At 35.6% G+C, this 12,681-nt stretch overlaps 1 protein-coding gene across 2 annotated transcripts in view; it reads right to left on the reverse strand.

Moving 5' to 3' along the window:
• LOC115456137 (transducin beta-like protein 2) overlaps window positions 1-12,681 on the reverse strand; it is a 77,102-nt gene that overhangs the window by 39,448 nt on the left and 24,973 nt on the right. The window lies entirely within an intron of this gene.

Below are 12,681 nucleotides of genomic sequence, written 5' to 3' on the forward strand. Positions count from 1 at the left end.
TAGGTAGCGCGCGTTCGGCGTTCGTTAACGGGACATACCGATCGACCGGCCTATTCTCATTTTTCCAAACAATAATAAAACTATTAGTGTTTACTGAATTAAAGCGCATTTATTTTACGGTATACTATGTGTAAACGAGACGTATGTAAATAGTAGCCACTACTTTCCTTTATTCTACCATTATCGTGAAAGTGTTGCGACGCTTTGTTTACTCACATCAGCTGATGTGTTCGCGTCGCTGCGTGATGTTTGTTGACGATTATAAATAAAATAGATAATTGTATCCGATTATTTTTTAGATGGCCTACTTAAATTATTTGTGTATCTTTTGTCGAAATGACCGTAATTAGTAAACGGCTTTAGAAAGTCAACAAAAGTTTAATTTGTAACGATAGTAATTAATTAATTGCACTGTCAATAGTCTAGAAAAATCGTCAAGAATTGTAATTATCATCGCTATTCATTATAGCGATATATAGATGAAGTCGGTATTTGCTAAAAAAGACCAAGGGAAGACAACGAACGAGCGGCAACAGAAGGAAGGACGGTCATTGCCCTTAATACAAAAATATTTATTGCTTTCAAGTCTACAGGTTTTTAATCCAAGATATGAATTACTCGAATTTAATAACAAGATAGATGCATGTAAATCTACATATTAAAAATAATAAATCCCAATTATTATCAATTGAGAAAAATACAATTGACGTTAATAACTGTTACGGAAAATCTATATTACAGTTTATTGTAGAGACAAACAACGTGACAGCGTCATCGAATAATTTTTCGACGGATTAACGTAAAGGAGGAAAATTATATTATTACGAAGCACAACTACTACAGACCTCGATTTAATGGAACAACATATTATTTGGAATTGATACGTCGCCATTAACACAATATGAGAAATGGTTACGTGACTCAGGACAGATATTTACGCATCTGAGAAAAAAATCTCTTGCTCTATCTGATTCGGCGTCTCCTAAATAATGGATCATTCAAACTTCCGTTAGGTTGACGTAATAAACAGAGTTAAATTGAAATCCGAGATGTAAACTCTCATTTTTAATGTAATTGTATATTAGGCTTTATTGCAGTAACAGTATATCACAATAAAAATGAGAACATAAGTTGTTTTAGGTGTAATTGCAATTGAAGTCAAGTTAAAGCTCTTTCATTTGGGCTGACGCAATCGAATCACAGATTTTACAGATGATTACTCATATAAGGTGATGGAACATTGACGCGTATTAGCCAATGGCGACGAACAATTAAAATTTACAGCCTGAAGAAAAATATCATTCGTTTAAAACAGCGCGAATGCCAAATGTAAGTGCAGCAAACCGAACTCCCTTTTTGTCAGAATTTAGGGACATGATCATACTTGTAACGGGCATAATCTATATATAGACAAAGTAACGCGACCACATCTTTCTTGACAACAAAAAATATGATTGTATCCAATAAACTGCTAATTCCATCCATTCATAACAGGAAATACAATAACATAGTTTCCATCTCTAACAAGATATCGTTAATTGTTTGTTTTGATGTTGAAAACGTGTTACACGACGCTAGGTAATATTTTTATTCGCATTAACGATCTGTAATGAACTTCACTATCGGGAGCACGTACGCGTGACGGCTGCGGCGCGGCGTGCGGTGTGCGCCGCTCGCACGCGTCGCATCCGTCCGTGCGTACCCGTACAGCGTGCCCACTGGCCGTCCATGTCCACTTCTGTACGTAGAAAGTTATATGCGTGAGTTTATATTATACCGAGCCGTTGTTTGTATACAGAGGCGCGTGTGGGCGCGCCGACGGCTGGTCGCTGACACCGGCGATAACCTTCGATGTCAAACGCGCTGCGACTCGACGAACGGTATCGCACACTCCGCAAGTCGGATCGCTTGTCACTACCAACTCATCTAATCTAACATAATCGGTTTCCAATGCCCTGCATACGGCTAATGGACACACCCCGCGTGCAACAGAGACGCAAGCAGTCGCATCGGCGGCCGTCAACGGAAACAACACACACGCGTTAACTGTAAGCGGGTCAATATCGTGTCAACGGAGTTCGTAAACTGTAGTTTTCTTTGAACGCACTAACAACCGAGCCTCACAGCGTATTAAATGATTTAGTACTAGCATGGGAACTACAAACATACCATTACACATGTAAAATAAGTGGGCGTCGGAAAATTAACGTGCTACGTCCCGTATGTGAAAAAAACCTAATAACATGTTTTTTTAAAAACATCCTTTAAAATAATTAAAAGCCCTAAAGTTATTTACGAAACGAGGAAGACTAGTCAATCGGAATTCATTTATTAATGATTTATGCAAAAAGACATTAACTACGCTCTTCCTTCAATTAAGTGAACAAGGAAAAGCTCAAAGAATTCAAGGCACTCGTGGGTCTGCGATAACAATGAATTATACATAATAAAGTCGTACATGTTCACCATAGCCAAAAAATATGGATGCACAAAACAAAGAGACGCGATGGGAATGGTTATGTTGTGATTAGAATGTGTGTACCGGTGTTCTCTAACTCCGTTGTATGTGTGTCGTCTATGTAAATGAACTGAACCCAAACTTGTAAATCGGCATTTTTTAGATCACTCAACCTACTGCTGTCGCAATTAAACTGTGTTGCACGCCAACTATTGTACGATAGTAAATAAGCGCATTGAATACGTTTTTTATCGATCTAAATGATTACACATAAGGAATAATTTAATAATTATCATGTTTCATTTCAATGACGTCTATAATTTCACGGGTGAGACGGTTATAAGTTATTTGACAATATATAATTATGAGCGCAAAATATTATTATAATAAAACGTACGACTATGAGGTCCGTTTTGCCTATAAACGTATGAGTAAACACCTACTTTTGATGTTCCACTCACAATCGCGGTCAGTGGGCCACGGCGAACGATGACTACTACCGGAACATCATTTCAAACTTACGTTAAGACTGCGAAACCTTGACAATAAAACTAATATTCGTTGAACTGACCAACATAGTGTTCCAAACTGAGCCAGACTGTATAATATTATAAGCGAAACCTTCAAGCTGATTAGCATTATTAATACGTGGATACGAGCGAACACACACAGAAATAATATCTCACGGTTGGGGTCACGGCTGAGAGCCGACAACCGCGAAAGTTAGGAATAATTCTATCAAACATTTGGTTCACGGTAAGCGAGCTTTGATCGAACGTCGGTCGACATTAAATCGACCTCTTTTGTATGTTTCGGAAGCAAAAGGGCTGCTGGCAGACCGGCGTATTGTGACGTGATCGTGTTTTGGTGAAAGTTATACATTGTGTATAATCGACGGTGTCAATCCGCGCTGGCCACCGCCACGACGTGCGAACCATCGCAACTGGGTCAAGGAGCTCGCGTGGCTGTTGTGACTAAGCCTCCTATATGAATGGCTTACCATATTACAGTATTTTCATTGAAAATTACTAATGCATAAAAACGCAACGTATAAAATAAATGGCACAAAAACATACCTACATAGTATTTTAATGCTCTTTATAGAGAACGCAACAATTTGTTGAAAACGAAGCAGATTGTAGTTTAATCGCTTTTAATTTAACTCAACTCTACAAAGCAGTCCAAAGCATCGAGACAAATTTAGCGGAAAGGTTTGTGAAAGGCTAAACGTTGACACTAAGAAGGACTACATCGGTAACGGTCATTTGAACGAGACAAAACTAGACTGTTGCAAACCGGAAAAATAACGTTTTCGGGGCACGTCCACACAGACACAGCGGTGTACGCACGAACACTGCCTGATACGAGACACGAATATCATACACTTTGTTCAACGATCTTTGTCAAAACATTGTTTTCTGCAGGATATTGTATGGTGTCTTATGTCCGACACATTCTCATTCAGAGAAGCGCGCCGCGTAGAGGATAATGAACATGCGCACGACAAAGGTTGAACCGCGATATGTACGAGGCGCTGCGATAACAAAGGGCTCACATGCAAAAACAATAAAAACATATGCTACCTTGAATTTTTATTCAGCCCATACGGTGTTAGGTACAGAGGTGTTGCTAATCATTATCGTTCATCGGTTTGTTGTCATCAAAGTCAATAAGTTAAACAATAACAACACAATTTAAAATAGAACGATATCTCGTTAGTAAAAACAAGCTAATCAATATCTTTATTTATAGTAAGGGAATGAACAATTGTAAGGTAAGTATAGTTTAAAATAAAATATTAAAATGCGAATGTTTGTAAAAATGTTTGGATGTTTGTTAGAAGGAAACGCGTAATCCGCCGAAAGGACTTGAATGAGATTTGGCACATAGATAAACCATATTTTGGATTAACATATAGACTACTTTTGTCCCGGTAAGTTGCTCTAACGGGGATATTTCAATTTTTTTGTCTGTAGATGGCGCTGGCCCCGTGCTGATGGCAGTAAGTTAAGGCATCATTGATTGTCCTTATCCAATTGTTTACAAGGGATCCCAAAAAGAAAGTAATAATTGTTTAAATATTTTTTTTTATGTACAAGGGCCAAAGCAGCATTCAGTTCACTTGATGGAAGTGAAAAGATTCGGGACTTTATTTGTTAAATATTAAGAACTTTCATTAATAATCGCATTATTTTTACTTACATTGTGAGGAAATGTCAGGCGGCAAGTACGTTTTAATTGTGTCAATATAATATTGTACTGCAACTTCAATAGGTTACTTAGCAGATAATTGCTCTTTATGAGCACATTGTATTAATTTATATAATGTAACCAACGAGGAGCAGACAACTGACAACGGGACCTGCAAAACGTAATCGTTTACGAGAATCGTAGTTTTCTTACATTGACCGCTTATCATCAAGTTACTGCGCAGTTCACACAGTTGCACGCACTTAAACTATTTCTTTTATTATAAAATTGTTTGTTTATATCGGCGGGAGTTTATAGAGCCCAGAGCTAATGTTATTGTTATATCGAGTTTATTTACGTTCAGTATTTCAAGGCAGCGAATAATATTTAATGAAGTGGGCGCCACGTGCCATTGCTTTTACCTAGTCGGGTTGGAATCTTCGCTCGGCGTGATGCCAATGTACGTTTCGCAGTACGTCAATGGTAGACACACGCAGCGTTCGCTAAATAATTCAAAAGTATGCTCATCACACGATATGGCATTTGAAACTTATGTGCCTGTCCTTAAACATTATAATAATAATGTTTAAGGACAAGGAGGATAATTTATTAAATTTTATAAAAATAATGTTATATGAAAACTTTACTGATTATTGCATATATGAACATAAAAATCCGGTGTACATTAAAATTGCAATACAACTTTACCATGGATATGAAACTTCACTATCGTTCCATAAAAAAGTCATAATATATTGTATTATAAATAACCGGCCGATCCGCCGAGATCCCCCTTACACTCGTTGTTCAGCGCAAAAAGATAAACATAAGCACGTATTTATACCACAAACTCGATAAAGAAAAGGAAGTCGTAAGGAACCTGCGCGTCTGAGAAATATCCGGATTTATATATGATGGAAATCACAAACGGCCAAACGCGGCGGAACGCTTGGTAAATACAAAACGTACGCCATCAATCTATTTAAGGTTATTGCTGAATATTGAGTTTAGTACGCAAAGCTCGATTCAATCTTTGGTTCGTCTTATTCGTTTCCCGCTTTTCTCAATACACATTTTATATCCTAAATACACGTTCTACAAGTAATGACTGCAGTGTAAATGCATCTTAACATTGACAATATCTAAAGGAAATACATTTCTTGCATCCACGAAGTCCTCAGAGTATTCGTCACTCAATAGATAAGTTCGTATTAAAAAAACCGTTTAGTGTAGCGGTCATCGGCCTTATTAGTTCAGCAGTGTCGACGTCGCCATATGCAAATGGCCTTATACATATAATAAAAGAGTACATTGCCTCCGAATCGACCCAACGTCGATGACCACTTATAAAATAACCTAACGAAGAGCATGTTGGGTTACGCTTAGTTTTGGGTTCTGTAGCTGTCAATACAAAAGATAACATAAGATTAACCTAATCCACTCTATGTTGTGAACTATTTGACCCTACTCCAACGGTGAGTCGTGTAATGTATTTTTGAACGTAAATATTTTGTATAGTTATAATTATAGAAAAAAAATTACGAAACTTCAGAATGCTTCTCAACGACACGTTATCCATTGGATAAGTAATATGCTTCGTTAAGTTCAGCTGTTTATGTATGTGTACTATTCAGAAGTTAACTATAAAGTTCTAATAGGCTCTGAATGAAATGACCATGACCTACGGACAGACGTTAGTATGGACAATGCGATTCGCAGTCCGCGTACCTATAAGTGTTCTCCATTTTCCTGCAGAACCATAATAACCACCTAGTTATTCGTTAATAAATCAATATTTATGTTCTCGTTTGAGTATGTATTAAATTCTGCGCAGTTTTTTGTATTAATTATATATAAAAACAGGTATGAGTAGTGATTTAGCCCGGTCTATGTTGGACAAGTGTTGGGACACAAGTCACAAGTCTATGTGAGCGTCCTCACGTCTTCATTTATCGCTATGTATATAATTATTACTTAATTTTCTAAGAACATTTGTTATTCATGACACCATCGTGTTATAATGGAGGTCATATTTTAGTTATAACGGTTTCTAACCTAATATGCTTAATGATAAAAAATCTAGAGATAATCAACTCGACAGATAATATAATGCGAATACATTATTAACCTACATAAAAGTTATTAAATTAAGCTATATTGCAATTTGTCTTCTGTCTTTTTTCTTATGTGGTTTAATTTTTTTTAGTAGCATATATATAAAATTTACCGTCTTTTTCGCAGAGACAAAATTATGTCTCTATTTTTTTATCGATCTTATTTCGGTATCTATTTTTATAACGAGTTTAAATAGTGCTTAATACGACGCAAATGCCTTAGACAATTTCATTTTATTTCCGAACAAACAAGCGAATCATAAAAATATTGTCAGGTTGAGTCAAATATCAATCAATACTTGATTCATGAAAAAAAATCGCCACGGTGCAAAACGTGCTTCTTTACAATTCTATATAATAGAGACGTAAACGTAAACCTAAGATTGTTTTTATGCCTATTTCAAAGCTTTTTATACTATCTGTGAGACATTCTCAATCCTCGCTACATTAACACAAGGATATGTGTATTATGACGTCACACGTGTTTTTATTCGCCTCCATTGGGATGTACGGCCAAGCAAACGTTTATTTAATTTTACCTCAACATGCTGCAGGAATTACCGGACGTATGTAGGTTCTAAGTAAACTCCAATATTATATAACGTCACACGCATGAGTAATATTTCCCGCTAGTCGCGATTGATGAATGAATTAATGTCGATCGATTCATGAGCTTATCAGTCAAGTGGAAAACAAGATTAACTTATTCTACACCGAGACATTAAAGTATTTCTTATATCTCATCGTTCTGTTTCTACATCGCGATGAATTTACTTCACGACTTTCTGTTTCACTTCGAATGAATGATGAATGTACTTAGCCAAGTCGATAAAAATAGACAATATTTATTGATTACATGACATGTATCATTCCTAATTCTCAGTTGACATTTGCATAAATAAAAATAGTTGGTGTCAACTATAAAAACTGCTGACTATCCAAATAAATATGAGGCTATTTATCAACATATTCCCTCAAAAAAATTCACGTTAAATTCAAACAATTGGGCTTTGCCATAGTTAAATGAATACAAGACAAATATTCCACTACATTTATATGTTTCAATGATGTCTAATGATGTTTGATTGACAGTATTGCGTGCCCTTGAACAGCGGTGCCATACGCATGGAAGACGAATGCACTCCTCGCTATTGCTAAACACACGAGCCGTTGGTTTCTAAACGGAAACACGAAGCTGCAGTACGTTCGTTCGAATACTTATTCGTTGTTAAGCAACCCGTCATCCATGTAACGTGCCGAAGGTCTGGTAATTAAAAACTGTGGGCGAGGCAAACGTTTAGCAATGTTTTTTAACAATACTCGAGTACACGTGAAGAGCCGTTTAAAAGTGGAATCAATTACAATTATTCATTTACAACCGATTATAATTTGATTTTGCTGTAATTGTTCCGATGTTTTACATACGTTTAAGGATTGGCGCTGGAATTCCTTCGGTGTTTTATGATAAAATATGTATCTTGCTATGCATTTATTACGCGAAAGTTGATGGAAATTTTTAGATGCTTTATTGTGTCTTTGAAATAAAAACAGAAACCGCAGAATTAATTGGCATGCAATTTGGCACACATATACCGAATTATGGATTAACACGTATGTGTTATCACAAAAATGGCACATATTGACTTTAATACTAAAAAAGCTCTCCACGCGCGCAAAACCACGAAAAAATTAATAAAATAAAACTATAACAAATTATATTTTTCTGTTTTAAAATTGCACTAATGAGGTGATATTTATATAGCTGGAAAATTATATATACAATAACTGCACAGTATTTCAAATTTATAATTGGGGACATCAGTAAACATGTTTATATAAAATGACTCATAACCAAAATAAAATATCTGTAACAGTATACAACGTCAACAATAATACAATAACATGGCAAGAAATATTTTAACGCGTAACTAACATGCGTGAAAAACATCGCATAATAAATAATATTTGTAACTAATATGAATATTAGCAGGCCTATCGTCATACCGGTCACAAATTACAATCGTGCGCAATTTATCGAATCAAACATCTCGCGGTTTATCTGTTGCTATTCTTCTAAATTAAAAATAACAATGACAAATCTTCGCGCATTTCCAGTAATACAAAGCGTGTCGGTATAAAATAGAGTGTACAGTACATAGCACTCATCCGAGTATTGTTTGATAACAAAACACATCACGTAGAGAACGTTGCCAATTGCTAGCTTTATATTTAGGCCTCCGTATCATGATGGTTACTATTTCGTGTGTTTATTCATCGTCTGTGCAGAGTCCGCCGTGACGCGAGCGGAAGTAACGGAACACCTATGCTCTTTTGTTCTCTCGTTTTAATTTTTGTGTCATGAACTCATGAATGTGATGAAATATAACTGACATGAATTTGCAATGGAAGCGATTTATATACAATCTAAAACTCTATTAGAACATAAATTTTAATGATGCGCCATGCGCCTACTTTTGAAAATTTCACAAGTAGGAAACTATTTGAACCTAAATAACACGTGGGTTATGTAACGAGTTATAAAGGTAATAAGAAGAGTCATCTGTGGTCATAATAAATACTTAACATACTATGTGTCAGATTAGTTATTGTCGGCAACGAGCGAGCTCTCTACGCAATACGTTAGAATTAAGTTTTGCTTGAAATACCACGAAAATGTATCAGTTTTAAAGAAACAATCCGACGCACGCAATTTGATTAAAATTTTTCTCGGAAAGAAGGTTGGCGGCATGCAACGAAGCCTTTTACAGTCCCCCAATGAAACGGGCGATGTCATGCGATTTCGGCGGCCGTGGCCTTATGCAAACTTTAGCGTTACGACAGTATAGCCGGCGGTGGCTTGCTCAGCTCGAGAAATTTGCGAACATTAGAAATGAACTGAGTGAAATCGTAGATTTAACAAATTTGCACACAACAGCGCCTAACGCGAAACTTGTTCAGATCTAAGGTCAAATTCGTGTTCATTTGTAACGACAAAATTCAGCTTTTACTTTAATTTGTTAATTTATTTTTGTAATTTTTTACCGTTTTTTTAATGTCATGGATTCGTAGATAAAAGAAGCGACAATGTTTTACGACACGTAAGAGGAGGGACGCGACATAACATAATTTGTTACGGAGATTTATTTAGACATAAATGCTAAATATCGGCAAGTTAAACGTTGTAGTAAAATACAAATAATGGTATTATTCCGCGGTTTACACAAGGTGACTAGATAAAAAACGTATGAAAATATTACATAGGTCTTTGAATTTGAATTTGGAATTCTTAACCAAAGAGGAGATATTTCAGATCGAAGTGGCCTGTATAACAAAACACCAATTTCATATTTAAGAACCTAATATGTAGTTGGAATATAATAATTTCCTTTAAAATACTGGCACAAAATTTTCCAACGCCCATCGATCGGCTAACGTGTCCGTATTCATTTTAAAACCGCCTCCCATAATGAGGACAAGTCGCATTAGAACACATACTAGTACACGCCGGTAATCTAATGCAAAATACCTTTTATTTTTGCATCTTTATCTACTAGTGAAGTAGAAACTTAATTCAGTTAACAGAGTTACGTGTTGCGGGTATTTATCATTGACTCGTCTTCCTACTTCCTACTATTCTTTGTTCTATGTGTTTATTAATACGCAATCAATATAAAAACGATGTTCGCTATTTAGTATAAAAATAAAGACGTCAGTGTAACTAAGAATTAATAACTAATCCGTATCTCTAAAAGGTGATTCGTGACGGTTTTCTGTCGAATGTCCAAGGACTCTGGTCATTTCATTCTAACCATCGTACAAGCGTAATTTGCGTTAAATCTATAAAACGACTGTTACTTTAGTGGCTCTCATATTTTTCCTAATACCGGTGGATTCTAGGGTGGATTTTATTACCGTATAATTGGCAGTAAACTGCGTCGTATGTGCCTTAACCATAATATTATGAAAAAAAAAACGTAAATGTTACATTACGATAGATCTAAATAAGGAACTCATTCTATACTTCTTCATAAGTGTTTACTGGGCAATGATATTAAACCGTGAGCCATATGTATCTGTAGATGGATAATTCAACGTGTTTTTGTTTAATCGGCAGAAACGAAAACCAGTAATTAATTATTTGCTAATCATTTAATCCCAACACTGGCCAGCTGTGTGGATATTTACGGTAACTACACGGTCTGTAATCGCAAAAAGCTGTAAAATCACCAGTGAACGTATACGAAGGTCAAGCTCGTTGCAAAAACCCTATTTTTTCAGCGCATTTCAATGGCATTGAAACAAAATGCTTACTCAGTATATATTAACCGATTTGAACGCTTTTCGACGCACTTATCTCAAACTCCAGTTTGTAACGTTATCCGACTCTATAAATCTACAAGCCTCTTCATACTTATAAATAAAACAAATATATCTTAAGTAAAAACCATCACCATAGTTAGAGACAAAAGCTTCTAAGTTATTATTTACACAGAGTACCCTGTCATGTGCATTTTCGATGGTCCAGTCGGTCGGTACTTAATCTATTCAAATTGAAACATTTTAACATATTACACAATAAATATAAATATACATATCATACATATTTTATTACTGTTTATTTTCCTAAATGCGATAATTCAGTATAAATATTACAACCTATGATGATTACTATAATTATAACAGCCTCTACAATATATCGTTTAATATAGTAAAAATATTTATTTATTACCTTCTACCAAAAGATCAAGTTCAAACTAACTTGAGAATTGCTATTTATCGATATGAAAAGCTCCTTTCTGTAAAGGAACTTACCATTTACAAAGTATTTATGATGTACGGTAATTTTGGCCATTGAAGTATTACCATCATACCTGATTGTTGTAGTAAAAAAAGCCTTTTTTTTACAAAAACAATGTAAAGATCTCGAAGATAACTATTACAATAGTACAGGCCGGAGAGACATTAAGCTTCGAAAATCGCCTTACAAAACTAGCCAGCCAATTCATAAACACAATACAGGTTTTCGGTACAACCGCGTGTATTTTAACCATTGATGTCACATGTTTACTTGAATCTATGATGCAACGTGCTATGTGAGCAATTTTAGCGCATATTCTTGTTGTGGTTAGAAAACGACAAGCCAACATTGGCCAGTGGTGCTAAAGAAAAATGCTACTTATTTACCATTTATTGAGGTAAACTTCCCGATACTTAGAAGTGGTAAAAAAGAACATGCATTAAAAATTAAAACGTTATGAACTTTATGATGGCAATGGAAGTTCGCTTAATAAACAATTCACCTTCCGACAAGATAATGGTCAACACTTAAGAGCTATTTGACTCGTATTATTGTAAGTGGAGACAACTTTATCACAAGTCACAGCCAAATATATACCTTAAACATAATATTAAAAAGGTACACAATTTTCCGGACACGTACAACGAAATTGGCAATCTAATTCGTTGAAAGGTTTTCTAAGCCTCCGTACATAATCTCTGTACGCGCGAAGGACTAGCGCGACAAAGTTTAAGCCGTTTTGTGTAAATGCCGCCGAGGTTACACCGAACCGAGGACCTTCCGCACTTTAGCCGACGACGCCTATTCGGAGACAAAAGACCTCGACGTTTACTCTTTTCCTAGTTTTTATCAATTCTATTGCCCTTGAGTAAAACAATTAACCGGCATTTTTTCTTAAATGAGGTAAAATTTTTCTTGTAGTCATTACATAAAGTATTTTGTATGTCTCGATGTATTTGTGTTGTATTATTTGTTGCTTATAGAATTTCCAAGAATTATATTTTGTATTATGACTAAACAGTACGCAACAGAAAACCTATGATGCATGTGAGTTCACGTATACGATTTATGAATGAGTTCAGCTGCTAATATAAAACGTCGGCGGTGGCGCCATCTCATAG

The sequence above is a fragment of the Manduca sexta genome, chromosome 14 (assembly GCF_014839805.1).
Source record: "Manduca sexta isolate Smith_Timp_Sample1 chromosome 14, JHU_Msex_v1.0, whole genome shotgun sequence".
Lineage (NCBI taxonomy): Eukaryota > Metazoa > Arthropoda > Insecta > Lepidoptera > Sphingidae > Manduca > Manduca sexta.